Here is a 26,861-nt window from a genome sequence, read left to right on the forward strand (position 1 = left end):
CCTCCTGTGTGCCTGGGTCTCACCTTCTCCTCTAAACTGGCTTCAACTCCTACGCTGTCCGAGGAGGTCCCGCCAGGGCTCTGTATCCCCAGAGGACCCTCTCCTGGAAACCAGAGTCAGGAGTTATCTAACTGCTTGCTTAACAACTCTACACAGATATCTGATTGACAGCTGCACTCAGAATCAAATCTAACATCTTCCTTAGGAAATCTGTGCCTCCTTCTGTACTTCAGTCTCTAGCCAACCGAACAGACCCAAAATACCACATCCTAAGACTCTTCCCTCTGCACCATCCTTTTTCCATGTCCAATCCGTTCAGTGTCCTATCAATTTCACTTCTAAGTATCTTTAGGATCCACCCTCCCTTCACCCCTGTCCTGGTTATAGCACTTACAGAGTTTCTGTATGGTTTTCTTTATCTCTTGCCCCCCTCTTTCCTAAAATCCTCTCTTTGTTTCCAGGGAAGAGAAATTTATGAAATATGAAACTGGGAAATCTTATACTCCTTCTACAGTATATAATCTATTTAAAAACACCCTCTAAAGTTATAAAAGTTGGTCGGGGAAAAGAATGAAGGTTCTTTTCTTCTTAACCCTGTGTCTCCAATGTCTAAAAAAAAGGATCTTCACAGAAAGTAGCAGCAGTGTTACTTGCTCAGTTGTGTACCTCTGCAACCCCATGGACTGTAGCCCGCCAGGCTCCTCTGTCCATGGGATTCTCCAGGCAAGAATACTGGAGTGGGTTGCCATGCCCTCCTCCAGGGGATCTTCCTAACCCAGGGATCAAACCCAGGTCTCCCACATTGCAGGTAGATTCTTTACCATCTAAGCCACCAGGAAAGCCCTCTTATACGCATGTCGTTAAATACCTTGATGTAGTAAGCCATTTAAAAACAAATTAAATTATCAAGATGTCCATCCTATCCACCTACCCTACCTCCCGGTATATACTGTAACCATGAAATATAAAGTGATCCGACTAAAATACTAACAAGTTTTTTTTTCCAGAATTTTAGAAGTGTTTTAAAAGTTGATTTGAAATGAAAAGGAAAACTAGCAAATGAAGTTTAATGAGGAAATTGAGCCTAGCATTTGTTAAAATGCACCACAAAACTGTATTTTGAACAATGTGCTACTGGTATCAAAATAGACAATACAGCAAAATAAAAGCTGAAAAGCAGAAAAAATATAAAGCTCAGGAATGAGTAATTAAGAATTCAATGTATGATAAAGATGACTTCTAATGTTACTGGGAAAACAATAAAGCAATCCAATAAACTCTCTCTGGAACTATTAGCCAACAATTTGGAACAAAAATAAGTAAACCTGTTATATATCCAGTCATTCACTTCCTTTTAAATAAAAATTAAATGATACAAATGAAAAAATACACTAAATCGATAGGTATATACTTCTTTAAACTTAGGATTTGAAAAGAGAGTCTAAACTATAACAAAAGCAGAACAAATAATGACACTTATTAATAAATACTAATACAGAAAAAAATACCATAAACAAAGGGAGGTAACACCCAGGGAACAAATACTTGCTATGTGACAGCAAGGAACTGATATCCTCACTACATCACCAGATGGTCAACACCGAAATCAGACTGATTATATTCTTTGCAACCAAAAATGGAGAAGCTCTATAGAGTCAGCAAAAACAAGACCGGGAGCTGACTGTGGCTCAGATCATGAACTCCTTATTGCCAAATTCAGACTTAAATTGAAAAGTAGGGAAAACCACTAGACCATTCAGGTATGACCTAAATCAAATCCCTTATGCTTATACAGTGGAAGTGAGAAATAGATTTAAGGGACTAGATCTGATAGACAGAGTGCCTGATGAACTATGGACAGGGGTTCGTGACAATGTATAGAAGACAGGGATCAAGACCATCCCCATGGAAAAGAAATACAAAAAAAGCAAAATGGCTGTCTGAGGAGGCCTTACAAATAGCTGTGACAAGAAGAGAAGCCAAAAGCAAAGGAGAAAAGGAAAGATATACTCATCTGCATGCAGAGTTCCAAAGAATAGCAAGCAGAGATAAGAAAGCCTTCCTCAGTGATCAGTGCAAACAAACAGAGGAAAACAATAGAATGGGAAAGACTAGAGATCTCTTCAAGAAAATTAAAGATACCAAGAGAATATTTCATGCAAGGATGGGCTCAATAAAGGACAGAAATGGTATGGACCTAAGAGAAGCAGAAGATATTAAGAAGAGGTGGCAAGAATACACAGAAGTACTGTACAAAAAAAGATCTTCACGACCCAGATAATCACGATGGTGTGATCACTCACCTAGAGCCAGAAATCCTGGAATGTGAAGTCAAGTGGACCTTAGGAAGCATCACTATGAACAATGCTAGTGGAGGTGATGGAATTCCAGTTGAGCTATTTCAAATTCTAAAAGATGATGCTGTGAAAGTGCTGAACTCAACATGCCAGCAAATTTGGAAAACTCAGCAGTGGCCACAGGACCAGAAATGGTCAGTTTTCATTCCAATCCCAAAGAAAGGCAATGCCAAAGAATGTTCAAACTACTGCACAATTGCACTCATCTTATACGCTAGTAAAGCAATGCTCAAAATTCTCCAAGCCAGGCTTCAATAATATGTGAACCGTGAACTTCCAGATGTTCAAGCTGGTTTTGGAAAAGGCAGAGGAACCAGAGATCAAATTGCCAACATCTGCTGGATCATCAAAAAAGTAAGAGAATTCCAGAAAAACATTTATTTCTGCTTTATTGACTATGCCAAAACCTTTGACTATGTGGATCACAATAAACTGTGGAAAATTTTGAAAGAGATGGGAATACCAGACCACTTGACCTGCCTCTTGAGAAATCTGTATGCAGGTCAAGAAACAACAGTTAGAACTGGACATGGAACAACAGACTGGTTCCAAATAGGAAAAGGAGTACATCAAGGCTGTATATTGTCACCCTGCTTATTTAACTTACATGCAGAGTACATCATGAGAAACACTGGGCTGGAGGAAGCACAAGCTGGAATCAAGATTGCCAGGAGAAATATCAATAACCCCAAATATACAGATGACACCACCCTTATGGCAGAAAGTGAACAGGAACTAAAGAGCCTCTTGATGAAAGTGAAAGAGGAGAGTGAAAAAGTTGGCATAAAGCTCAACATTCAGAAAACTAAGATCATGGCATCTGGTCCCATCACTTCATGGCAAATAGATGGAGAAACAGTGGAAACAGTGGCAGATTTTATTTTGGGGGGCTCCAAAATCACTGCAGATGGTGACTGCAGTCATGAAATTAAAAGACGCTTACTCCTTGGAAGAAAAGTTATAACCAACCTAGACAGCATATTAAAAAGCAGAGAAATTACTTTGTCAACAAAGGTCTGTCTAGTCAAGGCTATGGTTTTTCCAGTAGTCATGTATGGATGTGAGAGTTGGACTATAAAGAAAGCTGAGGGCCCAAGAATTGATGCTTTTGAACTGTGGTGTTGGAGAAGACTCTTGAGAGTCCCTTGGACTACAAGGGATCCAACCAGTCCATCCTAGAGGAAATCAGTCCTGAGTGTTCATTGGAAGGACTGATGTTGAAGCTGAAACTCCAATACTTTGCCCACCTGAGGCGAAGAGCTGACTCATTTGAAAAGAGTCTGATGCTGGGAAACATTGAAGGCAGGAGAAGGGGACGACAGAAGATGAGATGGTTGGATGGCATCACCGACTCAATGGACATGAGTTTGAGTGAACTCCAGGAGTTGGTGAGGGACGGGGAGGCCTGGGGTGGTGCAGTCCATGGAGTCGCAAAGAGTCAGACATGACTAAGCAACTGAACTGAACTGAATATATACATAGTTCCATCAAAACAATAATTAAAAGTCGAAAAGCCCATCAAAGCCAAGACTGTAAAACAGAAATAGGAAAAATACTAAAGAAATATAATTGACCTATAACCAAAAAAGTTTCACCTCACTAGTATTTTTATTATTATTATAACAATATACTCTTTTAATTAATAGAGTTATAAATTTTTTCAAATGATAATATAGTATTAATTATAGTACAAACTGGCATTTTAATATACTTTTGCAAAATGATACCAATTTTCCTATAGGACAATTAGGCAATATGTATCAACTGTCTCTAAATTATACATAACCTTTAACATTCCACTTCCACTCTTTAAAAATTACCCTAAGTAAATAATATTACGTGTACAAAGACATTTATAATGAAGAAGATTGGAAATAACCTAGTTGTCCAAGAATGTTCATTTGGCAATTCAAATTCTATCAGAACCATACAGTACAACATAATGACATGTATATTTACATGGAAAGATATTACAAAGATATATGTTGTATAAGATCCTATTTAAAACACACATACACACAACTATTTTAAGACAGTTATAGATGGATAGGTGTGTCTGTGTGCATAGGTAAAAGCTGGAAGGATGTGCATACAAAGGGTCTATATCCGAATACTAAGAGTGGCTATCCATTAAATCAGAGGTTCACACTGGGGCGGAGCTTTCAAATACAGTGTCCAATAGTCATGTTATACAAAGTCTTTTTCTTTCGATTTTGTGTGTGTGTGTGTGTTTTAACACTGTATTTAAACAATTCTAAGAGCCCTCTATTTTTTCTTTATATCATCTCTAAAACTGGTAAGTACTTTAAAACCATGGAATCAAAGCATTCTGTCAGCACTTTTTTCTGGGAGATTTGTAAATTACCACATGCCTTAAAATTAATTTAGATACACTATAGCATATCTAGATTTTTCTAGGAGTGGAACTAAATGCAAAAATAATTAAGGGAAGAACATACAATTCATTCTATTTGGAACTCTACTAAGGTTGTTCAACTTTAGCTTAAAGAGCAAAAAACTGGTTTTGAAGACAACCAGAAGGGGAGGGGCGGAGAAGGCAAAGGCACCCCACTCCAGTACTCTTGCCTGGAAAATCCCATGGGCGGAGGAGCCTGGTGGGCTGAAGTCCATGGGGTCGCTAAGAGTTGGACACAACTGAGCGACTTCACTTTCACTTTTCACTTTCATGCACTGGAGAAGGAAATGGCAACCCACTCCAGTGTTCTTGCCTGGAGAATCCCAGGGATGGGGAGCCTGGTGGGCTGCTGTCCATGGGGTCGCACAGACTCCAACACAACTGAAGCGACTTAGCAGCAGTAGCAGAAGGGGAGGGGCAGGGGATGTTCCAGGAGGTAGGGTTCTCAGCAAAGGAAAACCCTTGAACGTATCACAAAGGTAGACAAAAGAGCCTCATTCACTTCAGTATCCCAATTATCCGGCAGTACTTAGCACCAATGTTTGGTGAGTAAAGGGATAAACACTCTTTTAGTAACCGAAAGTCCACACACAGTATAGACAGAAAGGAAAAGACCTACAGATCATGTGGCAAGGGAGAATTCAGAGGTATAGTAGCATACCATGAAAGTAAAATCCCCAAATAAATGATCAAACTCTTTATAAAGTGTTCAAGGAGCACCACACAACATAACAAAACCCTCCCATGGAGAAGGCAATGGCACCCCACTCCACTACTCTTGTCTGGAAAATCCCATGGACAGAGGAGCCTGGTAGGCTGCAGTCCATGAGGTCACGAAGAGTCAGACATGACTTCACTTCACTTTTCACTTTCATGCATTGGAGAAGGAAATGGCAACCCACTCCAGTATTCTTGCCTGGAGAATCCCAGGGATGGGGGAGCCTGGTGGGCTGCTGTCTGTGGGGTCGCACAGAGTCGGACACAACTGAAGCGACTTAGCAGCAGCAAAGCAGTTTCAGTAAGCTGTCTAGCGTCCGTCAGGCAGTTCAGTCTCTCAGTCGTGTCCAACTCTGCTGCCCCATGGACTACAGCACACCAGGCTTCCCTGTCCTTCACCATCTCCCGGAGCTTACTCAGACTCATGTCCATTGAGTCGGTGATGCCATCAACATCTCGTCCCTTGTCGTCCCCTTCGATTAAATCTTTCTCAGCATCAGGGTCTTTTCTACTGAGTCCGCCCTTCTCATCACGTTGCCAGAGTATTGGAGCTTCGGCTTCAGGGTCAGTCCTTCCAATGAATATTCAGGGTTGATTTCCTTTAAGATTGACTGGTTTGATCTCCATGCAGTCCAAGAGACTCTCAAGAGTCTTCTTCAACACCACAGTTTGAAAGCATCAGTTCTTCAGCACTCAGCCTTCTATATGGTCCAATTTTCACATCTATACATGACTACTGGAAAAACAACAGCTTTGACTATATGAATATGTTGGCAAAGTGATGTCTCTGCTTTTTAATATGTTGTCTAGGCTTTTCATAGCTTTTCTTCCAAGGAGCAAGCATCTTTTAATTTCATGGCTTCAGTCACCGTCTGCAGTGATTTTGGAGCCCAAGAAAATAAAATCTTTCCCTGTTTCCATTTTTTCCCCATCTATTTGTCATGAAGTGATGGGACTGGATGCCATGATCTTAAATTTTTTGAATGTTGAATTTAGAGAAGGGTTCCCAAAGACAATTTTGGACTGCCTGTGAATTATATTAGTAAATTCTTTACATACAATAATTCCACACCACAGTGGAAATGAAAGTATGTGTTTAAATGGACATTTCTGACTTAATACAGTCAATATATTAAAAGATCAGTTCAATAAATTCTACACAATTGGGTTAATTTCACATTTACCATTTCTTAATAGATTCTGCCTCAGTTAATATTTTGCATAATATAATTTTTCATGGGGGCCCATGACCTTATTTAAATTAATACAGTAATTCAGAGAAGGTACCCTAATTAATTAATTGCTAATAAATATTCCCTAAGGACAGAAGCTCAAGTTCTTTTTACCAAAGAAATAACTTCATGTATATAGTCAAATGTCTAAGTAAGTTTATTTTCCCTTATCTCAAGATACTTTAAAAACAAGCATATATTTTAATCTCAGGAAGACCACTGGGGAACCCAGAATTATAAAATTCTGTCTAACTACAGTCTGAATGACACATTTTACAATATACACCACCTTAAGTTTCAGGGACACGTCTCAAGTAGACACATAAATAAATTTCAAGTTCATAAGTCCTTAATGTAGCATCATCTGTACATACACTTTAAATGTGGGTAAATATATTATTAAATTAAGATGACAATCTTAATTCCCATCCATTTACTAGGAATCATTTATATTTCATATAGCACTAGAGATGTCTTCTCTGAGCTTAAGAAGAATTATAATGGGGGGAAATCAAACCAAACATTGATAGACAACGGCAAAGAGTATTCCATGTACAAATGAAAAATGTTGCTTGCTGGAGATCTATTAGATCATTTTCAAAGACACAACCTTCTTGACACTGTCAGATAAATTAATCACAAAAGTAATAAATGTCTGAATACAAAGGAAGCTGTTCTCATTCAAGGTTCACCACATTATTATGAACTTCTTACTAACAGTAACTCGAATTAGGATATATCCAAAATCACCCATGTAATAAGATCACTATTGCTACTTCCTTAAAAAGCCAAGGAGTAGAATTTTTGCCAGAAGTGCACTGACACAGAATGTTGTCACTCCTTGAGCAGCAGCAAGAAAATAGGAAGATGCTGGGAAACCTGTTTTGAGGGGTCAAACCAGTGCTTATTTTTCTATGCCTTTCCTTTCTCGAAAGCACTGCCCAGGAAACCTAATATAATAAACTATTTCACATACTCTTCACGTTCTCTCTCTGAGAAACAATAATTTACTTGTACAAGCTTAGATTTGCAAGGAAACACTCGCTTTCGCCCTGGGAGATCACGTTTTAGGTTTACTTGGCCTGACTCTAGGCGAAATTACAAAGTCAGCAAAGTTTATTTTCCATGTCTCCCCATTCTCCTTGGTTTTTCTTCCATGCAGTACCTCCCACTATTCCTCACCCACAGGAAATCTGGAACTCTGATCCCACCCTTGAGCTAAAGATAGTAGACTATGACACCCACATAGGCCCAGCGTATAGAGCTGGAGATCTGTCCCAACTGTCTACTTCCGGGACTAAAGTTGCAGTAATCATATAATGGTGGTGATTACGAACAGTGACTTTGCACACACTCATACACACACACACTTTTCCTCATTTTTGTGAACCAGAATTACCTGAGATGAGGGGGCGGGGGAAGGGTAGAGGAAATACAGAAAGAAACACCATGCAACTGAGTGTAGGGAATTTATCTTGTTCTGCCTCACCCTGAACACATTACTGGCTGCTCAGTAACAACTTCATGTGCAGGGAATCTCCTTTTTTCTTCTTTAATTAATTCATTTTTTAATTGAAGGATAATTGCTTTACAGAATTTTGTTGGATATTCTTCCAGGTAATATCCTTTAACAAACAAACATGGTCCTTCTCTACTTTGACTTGAAGGATAAACTGTTACAGGTCTTATACAGGGCTGTCAGGAACCAAGGAAGTATCAGTGGGAAGGACAGGACAGTATCCTATATGTTCTAGGCAGTTATCTACTGGAGGATATACTCCAATGTCTGTGAGTATCTGTTTATGAACACAACTATGAATCGAATGAATTATGAATCTGTTTATGAATGCTATGCTGAGTCACTTCAGTCGTGTCCGACTCTGTGCGACCCCATAGACAGCAGCCCACCAGGCTCTGCCATCCCTCAGATTCTCCAGGCAAGAACACTGGAGTGGGTTGCCATTTCCTTCTCCAATGCATGAAAGCGAAAAGTGAAAGTGAAGTCGCTCAGTCGTGTCCGACTCTTTGCGACCCCATGGACTGCAGCCTACCAGGCTCCCCCGTCCATGGGATTTTCCGGGCAAGAGTACTGGAGTGGGGTGCCATTGCCTTCTCCGTGTTTATGAATAGAAAGTTACTATTTCCCTTCTCCCTCTACAAATGGTCGGCTCATTTTTACCTTTTCTATTTCAACATCAGTGTCACCTCCTCAGTGTATCAATCTTTCCCTGGCCATCCAATCTCAAGCAGGTTGTTTTGTCCCTTTGCTCCCTTCACAAAACTTGGAAAACTCAAAATTCTTTTACATCCTTTCCCTTGGAGCTTAGGGAGCGTCCCCCCCCCACCCCCGCAGAATCCCAACCCAGCACCGTGTACTCCACAAGATCTGCTAAAACAAAATTCTAAAGACAGAATTCTAACTTTCAAAGAGGCAACAACAGAATGTGAACTAGTTATAAAACCAGTAACAAAAGAAGTGGGGAGGTGTCATGAACCAAAAACACAAAGGGAGGGTTAATAACCATGAGTTCAGGCTAAGGTCAAGGTTAGATGGGCGGTGTGATAGAGCAAAGAGGAAAGGCTGAACAGGACAGAGAAAATGAAGAAACAAACAAATTCCAGATTAAATGAGCCCAAGCACGTCCAGCCTGGTAGGGCCCCAGACAAGATGAGGCAAGAAAGACAGAGTAAAAAATGAGGGTGCATTACTTAATCTTGAAGACATCATTTGACTTGCCTCAATCCTCCAGCCAAATTCTGATAACTTCATGTCCTATTTAAGCAAATAAACTGAGGTTATCAAGCATCAGTTCAGTTCAGTCGCTCAGTCGTGTCCGACTCTTTGTGACCCCATGGACTGCAGCATGCCAGACCTCCCTGTCCATCACCAACTCCCAGAGTCCACCCAAACCCATGTCCATTGAATTGGTGATGCCATCCAACCATCTTATTCTCTGTCGTCCCCTTCTCCTCCTGCCTTCAATCTTTCCCAGCATCAGGGTCTTTTCCAATGAGTCAGTTCTTCACATCAGGTGGCCAAAATATTGAAGTTTCAGCTTCAGCATCAGTCCTTCCAATGAAATTCAGGACTGATTTCCTTTAGGATGAACTGGTTGGATCTCCGGGCAGTCCAAGGCACTCTCAGGCATAAAGCCCTTTAAATCTCACCCTCAGAACTCCTGCTTATCTTCACCTGAGTCTTAAGTCTCAGAAGAGGCAGCTTCCGTCTCTGAAGGCTTCACTCTACCAGTCATTCCACTGTCTCCTCAACTGTCTCTCTCTAGTCTTTCTTTCCTAGAACCTGGGCAGGCTCAGATCCCCCACTCCAAGAACAAACAAACCCCTTTCTCCATGAAGATGGTGTTCCCTCCATCCTCCCACCGACAGCTTCTGAAGGGAGACCTCAGTGGCTCCATCTATGTCATCTCTTTGATCCACTTTGCAACTCAACACAAACATGCTCCAACAAAGGGACAGAGGTTTACTGGCAAGGATTTTCTTCTAGATGGCCATATCCGAAAGGTCATGTTGGCCCCTCTCAATTAACTACCAGACCCTCTGCAGCATTGCACACTGCCGACCACTCCCTCTGTGAAAGTCTTCGCCTCCTGATTTTAATGAGACCCAACTTGCAGACACCCTGGAGGTCACTGGTGTTCTTTTCAAGGCTTTCTTCTCTTCACACTGCACATTTTCCTCCTGAGTGAGTCATTCCAAAGGTTTTAGCTATCACCACTGGTTTCAAATCAAGACATCCAGTGTACACATCTTTACTCAGCAAACCTATGATTTAGCTCCTCGTGGAATATCTCAGCAGTCATTTAACAGATAAACCTGAAAGTTAAAGCTTCAAAGTGAAGTCACTGTCCTCTCTTGATGAATTTTTCACCATTCTGATTGATGGCAACCCATTGCCCAAATAAGAATTCTGAGTCATCCTCGATAACGACGACTACTCCCCAGTCCTGGCTCCACATCCAGCGCACTAGAGCCCTTTGGTTCTCTCTAGTTAGTACCGCTAAAGCCTGCTGCTCCCAGCCTCCTCCGCTTCCTCACTGATTCTACAGCCAGTCATCACCCTGTCTCACCAAGCGGACTGCAGATTTCATCTTCTTCAATTCACCTTTGATGTCAGCATCCAACCCAACAATACAGTCCTTCTGCTTAAAAGCATCTAGTTACTTTCTTTCCACCACTCCAACCTACAAGACAAATATCTACTTCTGATACTTTCTCCTGCTGTCAGCGCTAGCCATGCTCATTCATGCCTTAGTATTCCTGTTTGAGGTTCTTTCCTGTTTTTAAAATGTCATCTGGCAACAAGAAGCTTGTGATCCTTCAAGGCACAGAGAAAATGCCACCTCTTCCATGAAGGCTTTCCTCTTTGCCCTTGTTCCACATTCAGATTAGAGACAGTTGACCACTCCCTTCTCTAGTCTCTAATTTGCATATATTTATTACAGAACTTAGCATCATCCATTACAGTTATTGTGCTTGCAAGTCTGTGTCCATATGTGTATACTCTGCCCACAGGCACATACATTTCTTAGAAGGCTCAGCCTACATCCTATTGATTATTACCCCAGCATTCTGCAGAGAGCCCAGTAAGTACATGCTTAGAAACTGGTTCTGAATAAATATTTGCTGGCAAACTGCTGTAAGTAAAAAACACTAGGATTCTGGACCACAAAGTAAAGAAAGTTATCAAGTTTAAAAAAAAGGAAAACAAAGAAGGGTGAGAAAGAAAATAGCATTTGTTGTACATTAGACCCTGCCCTGAACCAACTGGGAGTTAAGAGGTCTGGCTCTCTGCACTCCAAAGCCCTCTGCTCCATCCTGTGTCATAACACAACACACATCTTATTGTAAATAGCTCTGTGGGTTTCTGTGATGAAATATCACTACTATTAAAATACTATCAAAATATCTTAATAGCAATTATATTTACTGAGCATTTACCAAGTGTCAGATACCTTTTTAATGCTTTACTCATTTTAACTCATTTAATCTTCACAATAGGCCAGTGCTTGGGTGTTTTAGTATTACCATTTTACAGATGGAAAACTGAGCCTTAAAAAGATTCATCTATTTGCCCACTGTCCTGTAGCTAGTAAACAGGGTTCAGAGGCAAGGGGTGTGATTTCAGGGTCCATGCTTTTAACTAGTATATAGCCCAAATACACAAACGGGCTTCCCAGGTGGCTCAAGTGATAAAGAATCCACCTGTCAATGCAGGACACGCAGGTTCAATCCCTGGGTTGGGAAGATCTCCTGGAGAAGGAAATGGCAACCCACTCTCGTATTCTTGTCTGGAGAATTCCATGGATGGAGAAGCCTGGTGGGCTACAGTCCACTGCGGCTGCAAAGAGTCGGACACGACTCAGCGATTGAGCACACACATGCAATACACAGATCAAGGCCAGCAGGGTTCTAGGAAGGCATGGGCCATGTCTGGCTGATTTACTGCTTGACACATAGTAAATGCTCAGTAAATACTTGCTGGCCAACTGGCTGGATGAATAAAAGATTGTTTAGAACTTTGAGCCTAATGTGCATTTTTTCCTGTAAGATACAGGTGATGTTCTTCAAAGTTTCTTTGAGCTGTAAAAATTCTACGGTTTTGGCACACACAAAGGGAAGGCGCCCGCTGCCTGTGCTATGGTGATGACACGCTGGGCAGAGTGCAGACAGGTAACTGGGAGTGTGGGCTGGATGGAAACTAGGGCTTGAATGGAAACCTAGATGCACCTCCTAACTGGGCAAACTCCTCGATCTTTGAATCTTTATTTCTTCACCTTAAGATTTTTGGTGATCCTACCAACTGCCTCAATAGGTGACTCTGAGGATTAAATGAGTAAATATGAAAGAGAAGCACTTATGCAATGCCTAGAACATATTCAAACACTAAATAAGTGGCAGCTATTAACTGCAATACTCAGAACCAGAGACCGACTGGTGCACTCACATGAAGGGAAAAGATGAGCACCTGCTGCTGAAACAAACACAGAATTCCCATGGGAAGACTATGACCTATTTATTTTACTGTCTAAGGCTACACCCTCGGATTTAGCATGTGAGTTACAAACAGAAGATTTAGCAAACAATTATATTTCCATTCAAAATTGTGAGTTCTGTCTTATTCCTTTCTCCTCGTGTCCCTAACTGTTCACATCCAGAGAATTCTCTCATATCACAATCTCTCTCATTTCTCATTTTTCTTTCACTAGAAGACATATTTCTTAAGTGTCATAAAAAATGAAAAGTGAGTACACAGGACTGTTTCTGAGGAAGAATTTTAATCCACACAAATTTCTCAGATCTCTTTGCTAGCTTATCTGATTAGAGCATCCCACCTCTTCTTTCCCAGAAAGTTTCCTTAAAAAGTTAAATTTATTCAATTGAAAATAATTTTAAGAAAATTGACATCCATTATCCAAGAGTAAATAAAATATCCTCAAAAATCTCCAAACCAAGTTTGTGAAATCCTTTCCTAAAAAAGAAACACTTGAGTCTGTTTCCTCTCTGAGCCCCAGCATTAGCAAGTAAGGAAAATCTACTAAAAGAAAAAAACAAAGAAACAAAAAACTGGGTTCCAGCAGGCTGTCATAAAACTGTAAGAAACAGTATCATCTCATAAAATTGAATAAACACATAATAAAACTGTTAAGTGAAATAAAATAAAAAGCAGCATAACTTATTTTTTTTACAGTAGCAGACATATAAGATACTGTATTAAAGACATATTTGAAATTTTTCAGTCATATTTTCTTTAGAATTTGGGGGAAATGATACTAAAAATTATAATATCTTCAGTTGAATTTATCCCCAAATTCCTAACTTCTTTATCAGATAATGCTTAACTTAACTGACAGATAAGAACTGTCAGTTCTTACTATCCATGATAACAGGAGTCAGGAATGGCATAAATAAATAAATGAGAACTCAAGACAAAGCTTATAGTAAATAACATAGTTTCTCTGCCTGCTCTCCAAAATGCTCATGAGCCCAAATTAACTAACTTTAATTTTATGTTTTATCACTGCTCTTGCCCATTCTCTTGTGCAGAAATTAATTAGCAGCGATAGGGACAAAAGAGAAGCAGTGGGATAGAAAGGTCAAAATCAATTTACTCTGAATAAACAGGCTGGAACTGATGGAAGGCTGAATTCATATTTCGTGAATGAGAAAACCAACGTGAGTTCTACAAGATCTCACAGAAAGGCAGCTGGGAAGAAGTCAAGGCCACACCAGGAGCAGCAACCATGAAAGCAAGGGCTGAACGGGACCAAGAGGGGGTGAGTCAGGGTCCTGATCCCTCTTTTCAAGAGATGATGAAATGAGGACTGTGCAGAGGTGGTCCGAGTAACCAGCAAACTCATGTGCCCGGAAAGGACCCCACTGTAGTCCCTGTACCCACGTCTGCAGGCTCTGGATACATCCCATGAGGCTGAGACAGAAGACGTATCATTACCACCATCATATCATCACTACTACTACTTGAGCAGTCACTTACTGGGCAGGAGTGGATGGGCGCAACGAATGCTGGAAACCCTTTCATGATTTCGTTTAATACTCACGGGAACCAGACGAGCAAAACCAAAGCACACAGGAGGAGCAGAGCAGGTGGGAAAACACACCCAGTCTTGTTTGACTGCAAAACCCAAGCTCTTCAGCACTGTGCTTACCCTCCACCCAGAAGCCACGTTGGTTCAAGCAAAGATACTCAAGAGTCAATGAATTTCACAGTAAGGAAACTACACAGGATACAAGCAACAGGAAGTAGGGAAACGTGGGGCCTAGATAGGGTATTCATAATTATGAGATGTAAGCAGAGCTCTGGTGATAACTAAAGGAAACAGAAATGCTATTTCAAAAACATGAAAAATAAAGGTATAAAATACAAATGAAAGAATATAAAAGTTAACTTCAAAACTGGAATGTATGCCTAGTCACAGCAAACCATAATACAATTTCGAAGCTTTGATAACACATTAATTCAGTATTTTCCATTTTCTCAAAACTGTCTACACTTTGTAAGTCACATACAATTTAAGTTTTTTCACTTCAGTTTGTATCTCAGGACTTAACTCCTTACCCAAGCTACACTCCCACATTTACAACTATCTGCAAAATGGCTTCTTATTATTAAAGAATCTCAAACTCAACAGATAAGTAAGAGCACGTTTTTTCACAAAACCACTTCTTCTTCCTGACTTTCTTATTTCCACCATGGCATGGCCTTCCTGCCAGTAACCCAGACTCAAAAATGCCAGCAGCATTCTTGATTCCATCCCTTCCCTTTCTCCCAAATAACAACAGACATTCAATGAACTCCTACTCCATAGAGTCTAACTCCTTGGTGCATTTAAATTCTTTCCATGATGATCTGGGCCCTCACTGACTCTTGCAATTTCTTCCCATAATCTCCACTTTCCTGCCTCTCAATCTCCATGGCAACCACTATTTCAACTTCACAGCCCCTGCTAGAGAGACTTCAACTTCCTTCAGTGCTAGGACTATGTCCTCTCTCTGATCCCCCTGCAGTGCTCTGCACAAGTCCCTCCCAGAGTTACCAGCTAAGCAGCTAAAGACTTTTTATATCAAAACGAATCCTCTCTAAACGTGCAGGCACTGAAATTCAGTTACACTTCAAGATGACGCCTATGAAGCAACTACAACTCAGCAACTTTAAGAGGGGCAACAACCTCATGGAAGTCAGAAATTTTAAGTGGGTCCAAGGAAATTATTCAGAAAATTAAACTAACGTTATTGCCACACAGCAAGTTTTTTGTCTGTGGCTTGTCATATCTCAGATGACACAAATATCTCATCAATACCTTATTTCTATTCATGTATCATTCCAGATTGTCTCTGCCTTCATAAAAGGAAGAAATCAGATTTACTGCACAGTTGACTTTTCATATGCTAATAGATGTTGTCAGGGTAATTCTTACTTGTGTAACTCATTTCTAGGATGCCATGACCTCAACGTGGGCACTACTAATTTTTTTTTTTTAAAAAAGAAGAAAGCAAATAAGAAAATAAAAAAGAAGAAAGGAATTCCCTGGTGGCCAGTGGTTAGGACTCTACACTTTCGCTACCAATGACACAGGTTCGATCCCTGGTCAGGGAACCAAGATATCACATGTTGTGTAATGTGGCCAAAAATTAAAAAAAAAAATTTTTTTTAAAGAGAAATGTGGAAGGAGATTCAAAATCACAGCTTATAATAAGGGGAGTGTGTGTGCTTAGTCACTCAGTCGTGTTCGATTCTTTGTGACCCTTCAGATTGTAGCCCACCAGGTTACACCGTCCATGGGACTTTTCAGGCAAGAATACTGGAGTGGGTTGCCATTCTCTCCTCCACGGGATCTTCTCAGCCCAGGGATCGAACCCACATCTCCTGCGTCTCCTGCATTGCAGGTAGATTCTTTACCCACCGAGCCATCAAGGAAGCTTATAATAAGAGGAACAAATAATTTCCCTTTATACAAATACATTTTTGAAACAAAGATTTTTAATATTATTCCTGCTCCACTGTGCATTTACCTTTGGCAAATGCCTGTCCGTCAGCACGTCATTCCCAAAATGGGTTTAAAAGTACTAGAGGACAGTGGTTAGGACGCAAAGAAGGCAGAACATGCAGCCTTGACTAGCACTCTGTAGAGCGGGGCTTAGATTTAGGCAATCACCTTGTAATACAAAGAACAGGAAACCAAACTGGATTGAATATCAAGGATAGCAAAATAATCTCTATGATGCATACACAGAATAATCAATAATAGGAATATCCATGAAACTCACTGAGGACCTCAGATTGAGACATTATTATGTTATGGCATCGTGCGGAAGTGCTGGGCAGAGGTCACCTGGGGTGGGTGCCCAACGAGTCAGACAGAAGTCTTCAACGGCCTAAAGAAATAATGGTATCCCCTTCACTCTCCCGGCCACCTCTCTGAGTCCCACGTCCCAGGGCTCATCCATGCCCACCCAGATCCAACCAAGCCAAAGTAGCCTCCTTGCTCTCCCTGAAATGACCCAGGTCACACTCCAGCCTTTCCACCTCTCTGCCTTTCTGCTGCCCCCTCATGCTACTGCTGCTGCTAAGTCACTTCAGTTGTGTCCGACTCCGTGTGACCCCATAGATGGCAGCCAATCAGGCTCCTCCATCCCTGGGATTCTCCAGGTAAGAATATTGGAGTGGGTTGCCATTTTCTTCTCCAATACATGAAAGTGAAAAGTGAAAGTGAAGTCGCTCAGTCGTGTCCGACTCTTCGAGACCCCATGGACTGTAGCCCACCATGCTCCTCCGTCCATGGGATTCTCCAGGCAAGAGTACTGGAGTGGGGTGCCATCGCCTTCTCCATTGCCCCCTCATACAGCCACGTAAAATCTCTGTTCAAAAGTCCATTTCAAAGAGGCCCATTTCAAACACCCAAATTAAAATGGCAAGCTAACAGTCCTAAGAATCTTTTTTATCCTGCCCGATTTTCCCCATAATTATCACCCTTGAACATACTACAGAATTCACCTGTGTTTTATGTTTATCATTTATTGCCTACTCTTGTCCGCTGACCCCCCACACCTACCTCACATACACTGGACTGTAGGTTCCACGAGGGTAGGGAACTGAATCTGCTTTATTCACGGACTCTTCCCCAGTGGCTAGAAAACAGTGCAGCAGATATTAAGAGCTCAATGGATACTTGCAGCACGGCCGATTAAATGAATGCATCAATCACAGACCTGTTATAATGAGTTACAGGGTATTTGTATGAAACACTGATCACCCATATTAGGTACAAAAAACACTGTGCTAGGCTCCTATGGGTAAAACAGAAAAAACAGACAAGCGTTCTTGACTTCAAACAATTTGTTCCAAAACTGCCTCAGCGGTTATACTAGGGCAAAGGATGCCACACCCACGTTATCTAGTCACACACTTCCTCCAACATCTGCTACACACCTGCCTGTATGCAGAAGTTTACAACAGAACAGAAACAGAGCAAGGGTCAGTATGTGTTTGGTTATGTCTGTTGCCAAATGTTTAGCTCACCAAGTGAACCAGCTCAACTGATACCTTTTTAATAAACAAGTAACTTGAAATGCAAACATTTACAATTAATTATAACATATTGATTGCTTAAATGAAACATTCAATATATCTTTTTTTGGATCTTTAAGAAATTCTGATTTTGTCAAAAACATATAAGGTGCCCTTGAATGACGCCAAGGGCCTGCCCTTCCTTCATTCTTAAACTTGGGGGAAAGTGTAGTAAATCCTTATTAAGAGACTGTCTCTGCAACATGACTTTAGCATGACTAAAGCTTGTTCTGAGTCAAATGCCTAGAAATACTAGAGGCTCTGTAAAGTATGTTGTGGAAGAAGAGAAGGAGGGAGGGAGGAAGAAAGAGAAAGACAGACGGACCCACAGACAGAAGAAAGCACATATATGACACCCAGCCTGGTCTATTGAGAGTGAAATGCTCATTTTACCCAAGGAGACAGTGTGGAGTATCTTTAAATATGCTTTAGAAAAACAAGTTTTTTTTTTGTTTTTTGTTTTTTGTCTTCTCTGCAGATATTTTTTTTTCTTTTTTTTTTTAAATTTTATTTTATTTTCAAACTTTACAATATTGTATTAGTTTTGCCAAACATCAAAATGAATCCATCACAGGTATACATGTGCTCCCCCTCCTGAACCGTCCTCCCTCCTCCCTCCCCATACCATCCCTCCAGGTCGTCCCAGTGCACCAGCCCCAAGCATCCAGTATCGTGCATCGAACCTGGACTGGCATCTCGTTTCATACATGATATTTTACATGTTTCAATGCCATTCTCCCAAATCTTCCCACCCTCTCCCTCTCCCACAGAGTCCATAAGACTGTTCCATACATCAGCGTCACTTTTGCTGTCTCGTACACAGGGTTATTGTTATCATCTTTCTAAATTCCATATATATGAGTTAGTATACTGTATTGGTGTTTTTCCTTCTGGCTTACTTCACTCTGTATAATAGGCTCCAGTTTCATCCACCTCATTAGAACTGATTCAAATGTATTCTTTTTAATGGCTGAGTAATACTCCATTGTGTATATGTACCATTGCTTTCTGATCCATTCATCTGCTGATGGACATCTAGGTTGCTTCCATGTCCTGGCTATTATAAACAGTGCTGCGATGAACATTGGGGTACACGTGTCTCTTTCCCTTCTGGTTTCCTCAGTGTGTATGCCCAGCAGTGGGATTGCTGGATCATAAGGCAGTTCTATTTCCAGTTTTTTAAGGAATCTCCACACTGTTCTCCATAGTGGCTGTACTAGTTTGCATTCTCACCAACAGTGTAAGAGGGTTCCCTTTCCTCCACACCCTCTCCAACATTTATTATTTGTAGACTTTTGGATCGCAGCCATTCTGACTGGTGTGAAATGGTACCTCATAGTGGTCTTGATTTGCATTTCTCTGATAATGAGTGATGTTGAGCATCTTTTCATGTGTTTGTTAGCCATCTGTATGTCTTAACACTTTGGAGAAATGTCTGTTTAGTTCTTTGGCCCATTTTTTGATTGGGTCATTTATTTTTCTGGAGTTGAGCTGGAGGAGTTGCTTGTATATTTTTGAGATTAGTTGTTTGTCAGTTGCTTCATTTGCTATTATTTTCTCCCATTCTGAAGGCTGTCTTTTCACCTTGCTGATAGTTTCCTTTGATGTGCAGAAGCTTTTAAGGTTAATTAGGTCCCATTTGTTTATTTTTGCTTTTATTTCCGATATTCTGGGAGGTGGGTCATAGAGGATCCTGCTGTGATGTATGTCGGAGAGTGTTTTGCCTATGTTCTCCTCTAGGAGTTTTATAGTTTCTGGTCTTACGTTTAGATCTTTAATCCATTTTGAGTTTATTTTTGTGTATGGTGTTAGAAAGTGTTCTAGTTTCATTCTTTTACAAGTGGTTGACCAGTTTTCCCAGCACCACTTGTTAAAGAGATTGTCTTTAATCCATTGTATAGAAAAACAAGTTTTGAGGTGCGCTGTTTCCATTAGAAATAAACTACATGTGATAGAAACTGGTCAAAAACAAAGGCCACCCTTGCGAAGTAAATGGAAATAATCACAAACTGGGTGATTATCCCATTACCCAAGATAATGCTCTTAGTCCACAAAAGAGACATTCAGGAGTATCGTTTGTGAAATTGTATCTTGTAAGCCAAACAAACTGAAAGGAGGGGCATGGGACCCAGGTCAGAGCGGACGCTGCCCCACGCAGCTTCTGCGTGTCAGGCTCCTGGCTGCTAGACCCAACACTTGATAATGTGTCCGCCTATCTCACCTGACCAGCCAGCTTTTCTTTGTCCTCTCTTTCTGAAGGAAAACAATCACCACGCGAGTATCTGTATTCATGGCATCCTCCAGAGCGGAAGGAGGATGCGCATGGGGTGCTGAACAGACAATATTCCGGATGGCCTACACGGTTTCTGTAAGGCTATTTCTCAGTGAGGAAACGATCCCCTCTGAATTTTCCTGGAGGCGTGCAGACCCCATCACTTTTGAAAGATGCGGCTGTTAAGAATGCAACTGGGGCTTAGGGAAGGAAAAGGATCTGTCTTAGGAGCCAACAGCCAGCTGCCTCCTTCAGAACTGTGATTCCACCTCCCGAACTTCTTCAGTTCTTCTACCTTCCCTCCTTCCTTCTCACACTCCAACCAGAACACAGCAGCAATACTTGTGACTCCTCTCACACAACTTGCAGCTGTCAACAGCTCTGTACAGTTCTGTCGGACATCAAAAAACATTCCAAGAATCTGGTTAAGTGCTGACGAAACTTGCCTGAATTACCACGCTACCTCCCCCTCCACATTCCTTACGCATTATTTGTTTTCCTGATGTTGGGTGGAGGAGGATGGATAGTTAAAAAAAAAAAAATCTACAGATTGAGGAGTGGAGAATCTCTAGCCAAAAATACATATATAATTGCAAAAGTGGGTAGCAAGTTTAAAGAATAACTCAACTAATCTATATATCTGATAAAATTATACCCAAGACAACGGTAACTTGGAACTCTCTGTAGACATTCAGCCATAAGCAACATCTTGTTACCCCCAACCCCACAATTTCTTCTGCAGAAAGTTTGAAAATCTTAACACTGCCTCACAGGCTAAATGAAAATCGTCACAGAATTGCTTCTTGCAATTAAGTTTTTCATGCTTGCAAAAACTATGGAGCTCCTGATTTTCACCATTTGTGTGCACTAGAAATTCCTTTCAAAAGGTTTATATCTAACAACTATGCAGTTAATAAACCGTTACTGCTTTATGAATTAAAACTCTTTTTATAATATCTTTGATATAACCACCATTTTCTCTCCAGAATGCAATTTGATTTCCTCATGTTAAAATTTCTCAAAAAAAAAAAAAAGGAGAGACAAAAGAGTGTTACCTATAAAACTTTTTTAAATTAAAAAAAAAAATCCCAGGTTGTTTCACGGGTATGGACTTTGCCACAGAATTCCTTGAGTTTCCTTCCATACATGATTCTAGACCAACAGGGACAGACCACAGATGCTGAGCATCGCCACCCTGGCAACATGTTAACAGTGTTTTATTAAGAAGATAACAGTACCAGAAAAGGATTCCCAACAAGATGATGCCAACTGTTTCAATATTCCTCGAAACCATCCCAAGTGTTTTATTATGATCTGTGTGTGTCAATGGTAGAGCAGGCTCCTCTTAAGAACGAGGCCCTATGCTGGTTCTTTTAAATGAATTACCTCACTTAATTTTCACATTAATACCATGATTTTAGGTGCTAGCTTTGCCTTTCAACAAATGAGAAGACATGAGCTAAAAAAGGCTAAGAAGCTGCTCAGAGTCAAACATCAAGGTCAGAATCCAAGAAATGTTTCTTCTGATTCTAAAATTCATGCTAATTGCAATGCTACAAAGTGCCTCAATGGACTTAACGGCGCATCTCACTCCTCTGATAGTTGTTTAGTGCCTCAGAACATGACACGTAGCAGCTCAATTTACCCTTTTAAAAGGTACTATTAAGTCACTTTTGATGGCTTCTGACACATTAAGAATAAAATTCCAACGCCTAGCAATGGACTAACCCCTGAACTTGGCTCAATCTACCTTTGAAAATGCCAATCATATTTTAACCCAGGACTTTTGGACTTTCTCTTCCTCTGCCACTAACTCTTCAGATCCTTCAGGTCTCTGTGCAAAAATGTTACCTCCTTAAAGGTGCCTTCCTTGACAATCCAATCTAAATAAGTGCCCCATTCACCTGCCCTGCAACTAGCATGGATATTCATTGTGCTTATCCATAACTTGGGGCTTCCCTGAGAGCTCAGGTGGTAAAGAATCCACCTGCAATGCAGAAGAAAGAAAGAAAGAAAGTGGAATCACTCAGTTGTGTCAGACTCTTTGTGATCCCATGGACACCAGGCTCTTCCATCCATGGGATTTTCTAGGCAAGAGTACTGGAGTGGGTTGCCATTTCCTTCTCCAGGGAATCTTCCTGACCCAGGGATCGAACCCAGGTCTCCCGCATTGTAGACAGATGCTTTACCGTCTGAGCCACCAGGGCAGGAGACCCCGGTTCAATTCCTGGGTCAGGAAGATCCACTGGAGAAGGGATAGGCTACCCACTCCAGTATTCTTGGGCTTCCCTTGTGGCTCAGCTGGTAAAGAATCTGCCTGCAATGCAGAAGACCTGAGTTCTATCCCTGGGTTGGGAAGATACCCTGGAAAAGGGAAAGGCTACCAACTCCAGTACTCTGGCCTGGAGAATTCCATGGACTGTATAGACTATGGGGTCGCAAAGAGTCGGACACGACTGAGCGACTTTCACTTCCATCCATAACTTTTTGTCTCCTTGTGTAGTCCAGAGAAAATGCCCATTTGTTTTATCATGAAGGTCCCAGTGAATGGAAATCAAGGTAATTTGTTTGTTTTAAATGATGTACTTTAAAAATAATACTCAAGAAATGATAAACAATGCCTTGGATCAGAGTCTTGGTTCCTAATAGCATATTTGGATGCCCACACATTACAGCTAAATTGAATGAGATAGTGAAGCGACATTATCTTGGAGATGTTATCTGTTTCTTTGTTGACTGTTTGCCTCTTACCAACTAAAATACAAAGGCTCCAAGAGGAAAGACCCACTAGTCTTACTCAGTACCTACAACAGTGTCACACCCACAGTGTGAGCTCAGTAGATATTTTTTAAGTGAATGACCAAACTCTAGGTGCCATGGAGACACATCCATAATTATACACAGGCCTGACCCTTGAAAGTGTTCCGTCTACAAGGGGACAGCTACCCAATTTCACAAGGCAACTGCTTTAAGTGCCATAAGTGAAATAATAATGAAATATTATGTGGTTTCAAAACAGAAAGGATTAAAAGTCATAAAACCTAATATTAATAACTACTTATAATTTCATCAAGAAAAAAGGGAGGAAGATAAATTAATGAGGGAATAGGAGAGACCATGAACACAAACCCTCTCTCTCTCTCCCTCACTCACTCATGTTATTCCTTCGCGCAGAAATGCTCGGTTAAGTCACGGCTTGGAAGATATAAACATCATTGAAATTCAAAAACAGTTCTGAAGAGAGGATACCTCAATTGGTATGCAAGGGATGTTTCCTCCCCCTGAATACATTATGAACTTGCAGCATGCTAATATGCCATGCTATCATAAGCACCAGATGGGACAGTAGGCAGTACATGTCCCATCAAACCTCAAGAAGATGTATTAATGTTCATGCTCTTTAAAAAAAAAAAAAAAAAAATCCTTTGCCAGTGTCCCTAGACTTCCACATTTCTTAGCATTCAGTTACTTTCTCTCAAAGCACAGTCCTCCAGGGCTGCTCCTCTTCACCAGATGGTGTCAGGAATCATTTCAATCTATTTTATCACAGGAGGCAAAGGCCACGAAGCGTGTCAGACTGCACTTACTGAAGGCACACCATGCAGAAAAGAGAACAGCAGCAGATACAGGAGATGCAAGAAACAAATCCTTTCCAGGCACTACTGATGGAACGTTCATAACCCCACGGACCCCTTATTTACATTCAACACAGAAAAATAAAATGCTGTGACATATCTAAACTTTCTAGATGACTAATATTATTGTGAAATTGAGGTCTGCCTAAATAGTCTCTAAAGATGACCAAGCTAAACTCACAAAATTCTGAACGATCAGAAGCTGGCCTCAAAACAAGGCAAGGGCATCACAAATGGTACCTGAGTGCAATGAAATAGATGCATGTCTTTACAAGTAACTATCAGAACGAATAAACATCCCAGAATTGGCTTGAAACACACCTTCTCTTTTAACTATCTCATTCAATTCAGGTGTAATGTGTGGGCATCCAAATACTCTATTAGAAACCCAAGGCTCTGAACAAATACGTTCTTTGTTATTTCTTGGGCGTTGTTTTTAAAGTACATCATTTAAAACAAATAAATTACCTTGATTTCCATTCATTGGGACTTTCATGATAAAAAACAAATGGGTATTTTCTCTGGACTATCCAAGAAGACAAAAAGTTATGATTTACAAATGTCTAATTTGAATATGCTTCAGAATCCTCTGAGAGCTTGTTCAAACAGATTGCTGGGCTACCTCAGAGTTCCTGATTAAGTTTGCAGAGGGACAGAAAATGGGTATTCCCAATAAGTTCCTGGGTGATAATGATATTGCTGGTCCATGAAACCCACTTTAAGAACCACTTCATTACATCATTCTATACCACATTTTCAAAGTGCCCCAAAGACCCCTGGAAAGTCTGTAATCCATGCAGAGTATCAGCAATATCCGTGTAAAAACAGGCACTCAGTGGATAAGCTACAATGATCTTCTATAAATTTTTAAAGGCACAAATTCAGAGGCATAAAATATGTGTTAAATTAGCAAGAATATTCTTCCAAAGTGATAGTATCTGAGACTCAAACCTGCCCTCCTATCCCTTTCAAAGGATTCAATGTATATTTAGAAACAAATATAAGAGGGCAAAGATATTTAAAGAAAGCTCCACTATTATAGAAGTTATATGTTTTTTAAAAAATTATGTATCAAGCACTGCATGAATTATTTTAGTAATCTCTCTGGAGTCTTTATGATAAATCTTATCAGACTATTCAACCACTACTCATCTGAGATTATTGGCAGAACAAACTGCTGATAGAATTTACCGTGCAACCGAAAAGGTGAAAATATTTCTTAATATTTGTCTTTTGTTAGGCCTCCCAGGATCGAGAAGATCCCCTGGAGTAGGAAATGACAACCCACACTCCTGTATTCTTGCCTGAAAATTCCATGGACAAAGAAGCCTGGTGAGCTGCAATTCATGGGGTCGCAACTGAGCAACTCAGCTCACAGAATCCTACTCATTATGTCTGCTGGATCCCTGACGGCTTACACCCATCCTCCCAAACTGCAGGCAAGTACCCAGGTAGAGGAAGCACTAATTTCCCCAAATTTACAACTGTCAAAAGCCCTGGACTTTGTTTCTAATTTCAGTAATTATGTCAGAGAGTGCTTAAGTGCTATATATTGTATCATACTTTTAGTAAATATGATCATGATAAATTATCAGATTTATAACACATGCAATTTTAACTAATATGCAGCTAGCTGCCAAGAAAGTTATATATGGCCAAAAAAAATTAATTATCTTTCCATAGTTCAAAGAAAATGCCTTATTGATTATTAAATACCATTTACCAAAAATTTTTATAAGATTTACTTAATTTCCTCCCCCCCATATTTAACATGCTTTGTGCATTCTTTCTTTCCTTTAAGATCCCTGTGAATCCCAGTCCACCTCTCATCCTCACTTATTCATTAAGCAAACATTTGCTGATTCCTTACTCTCTGTCTCCTACCTCATGGGTAGCCTGGAATGGAATTTTTAGAACTATGAAATCAAGATCTTAAAGCAAATGGCAGCTTTATCAAGAAGAGCTGATGACACTTAAGATGTCTATTATTTTAAACAGTGAAGAGTCTGTATCCTGGAATACATAAAAGGTTAGAATTCAGCTCTCTGAGCAATGTCTCCTGCTAAGAGAAATGAAAATCAGTCAGGAAGAAAAGTCTCAGAGACACCTAAAATGACTCCACAAATTAAAACTGCCACTAGTTAACATCTGGGGGAACACAAAACAGAACAAGATGGGCTTTCCACATTTTCACCTAAGCATTCACTTCACCATTCTAAGTTTGGTTATATGGTTTTCAAGCTAGCCAGTTACTGGAATGGGTGGACTTGTGGGCACAGGAACAGAGAGAGGGTAGGCAGAAGGGAGAGAAAATTCTACCAACTATAGACAAAACTCACAAGCACAACACCCTAGAGTCCTTCTGTGTGACTGAAAAACTCTCCCCTATGTTTTAAGTCCAGAGAGTATCACTGACTTTAATCATTACCGCTTATATGTAAAAGTTCTGTACTCTGCTTTTCAAGGAGACACAGCACACGATCATAATCACTACCACCATACTGCAAAACGAAAGTCAGCAAAGCAGAATCCTTGCTTCTCAGACAAGGAAAGTGACGCTCAGACAGAGAGTGAAACGACTTGCTTGTTGCTGGTGATACCACGAAGTGGAAGAAGTCTGACTCACACTCAGCCATGGACATTCCCCATGTCCTGTGCTCTCTGGCCTCATAAACACAACATATTAATTGTTTATAATATAAACTCAAGTCATAAAGCAAAAGATACAGCACGTCCAGCACAAACAGATAAAGAACACAGCTGAAAGCTAAAAGACCAGGGCCACTCAAAATAATTGACCAACAGGCATAGAAATTTTAAACAAGTAAACAGAAGCAACTTTGGGGCTTAAAGAGACACCCTTCTGCTCTCTGGGAAACACTACAAAATGGTTTGATTCTCCAAGAAGTTTTAGGAAAAGGTGTATGAACATCACACTGATATGCTTTACCCACAGAACATATGAAGCAAAATGTACCAAAGTACCAAAGGCTTTATCCCCAGAATGTATGAGTAAAATGTAGATAAAAATGAAAAATAAGTAGAAAGACATTCTTCACCTGGGAAATTATGTTACTTGCCCAAAACAACAGGGAATAAGTAGCAGATTCAGAGATTTTAACTAGTTC

General features: G+C 40.5%; 1 protein-coding gene across 8 annotated transcripts in view; it reads right to left on the minus strand.

The window, feature by feature from the left end:
• The window catches only part of RUNX1T1 (RUNX1 partner transcriptional co-repressor 1), a 153,493-nt gene that overhangs the window by 79,173 nt on the left and 47,459 nt on the right, over positions 1–26,861 (minus strand). The window contains exon 2 of one of the 8 annotated variants that reach the window (XM_070382942.1): positions 17,312–17,387. The exons of the other annotated variants lie outside the window; for them this stretch is intronic. The gene's annotated coding sequence lies outside the window, so the exon portion shown is untranslated. The remainder of the gene's footprint in view (positions 1–17,311; positions 17,388–26,861) is intronic. 8 annotated transcript variants of the gene reach the window in all.

This window comes from Bos mutus, chromosome 14, assembly GCF_027580195.1.
Source record: "Bos mutus isolate GX-2022 chromosome 14, NWIPB_WYAK_1.1, whole genome shotgun sequence".
Lineage (NCBI taxonomy): Eukaryota > Metazoa > Chordata > Mammalia > Artiodactyla > Bovidae > Bos > Bos mutus.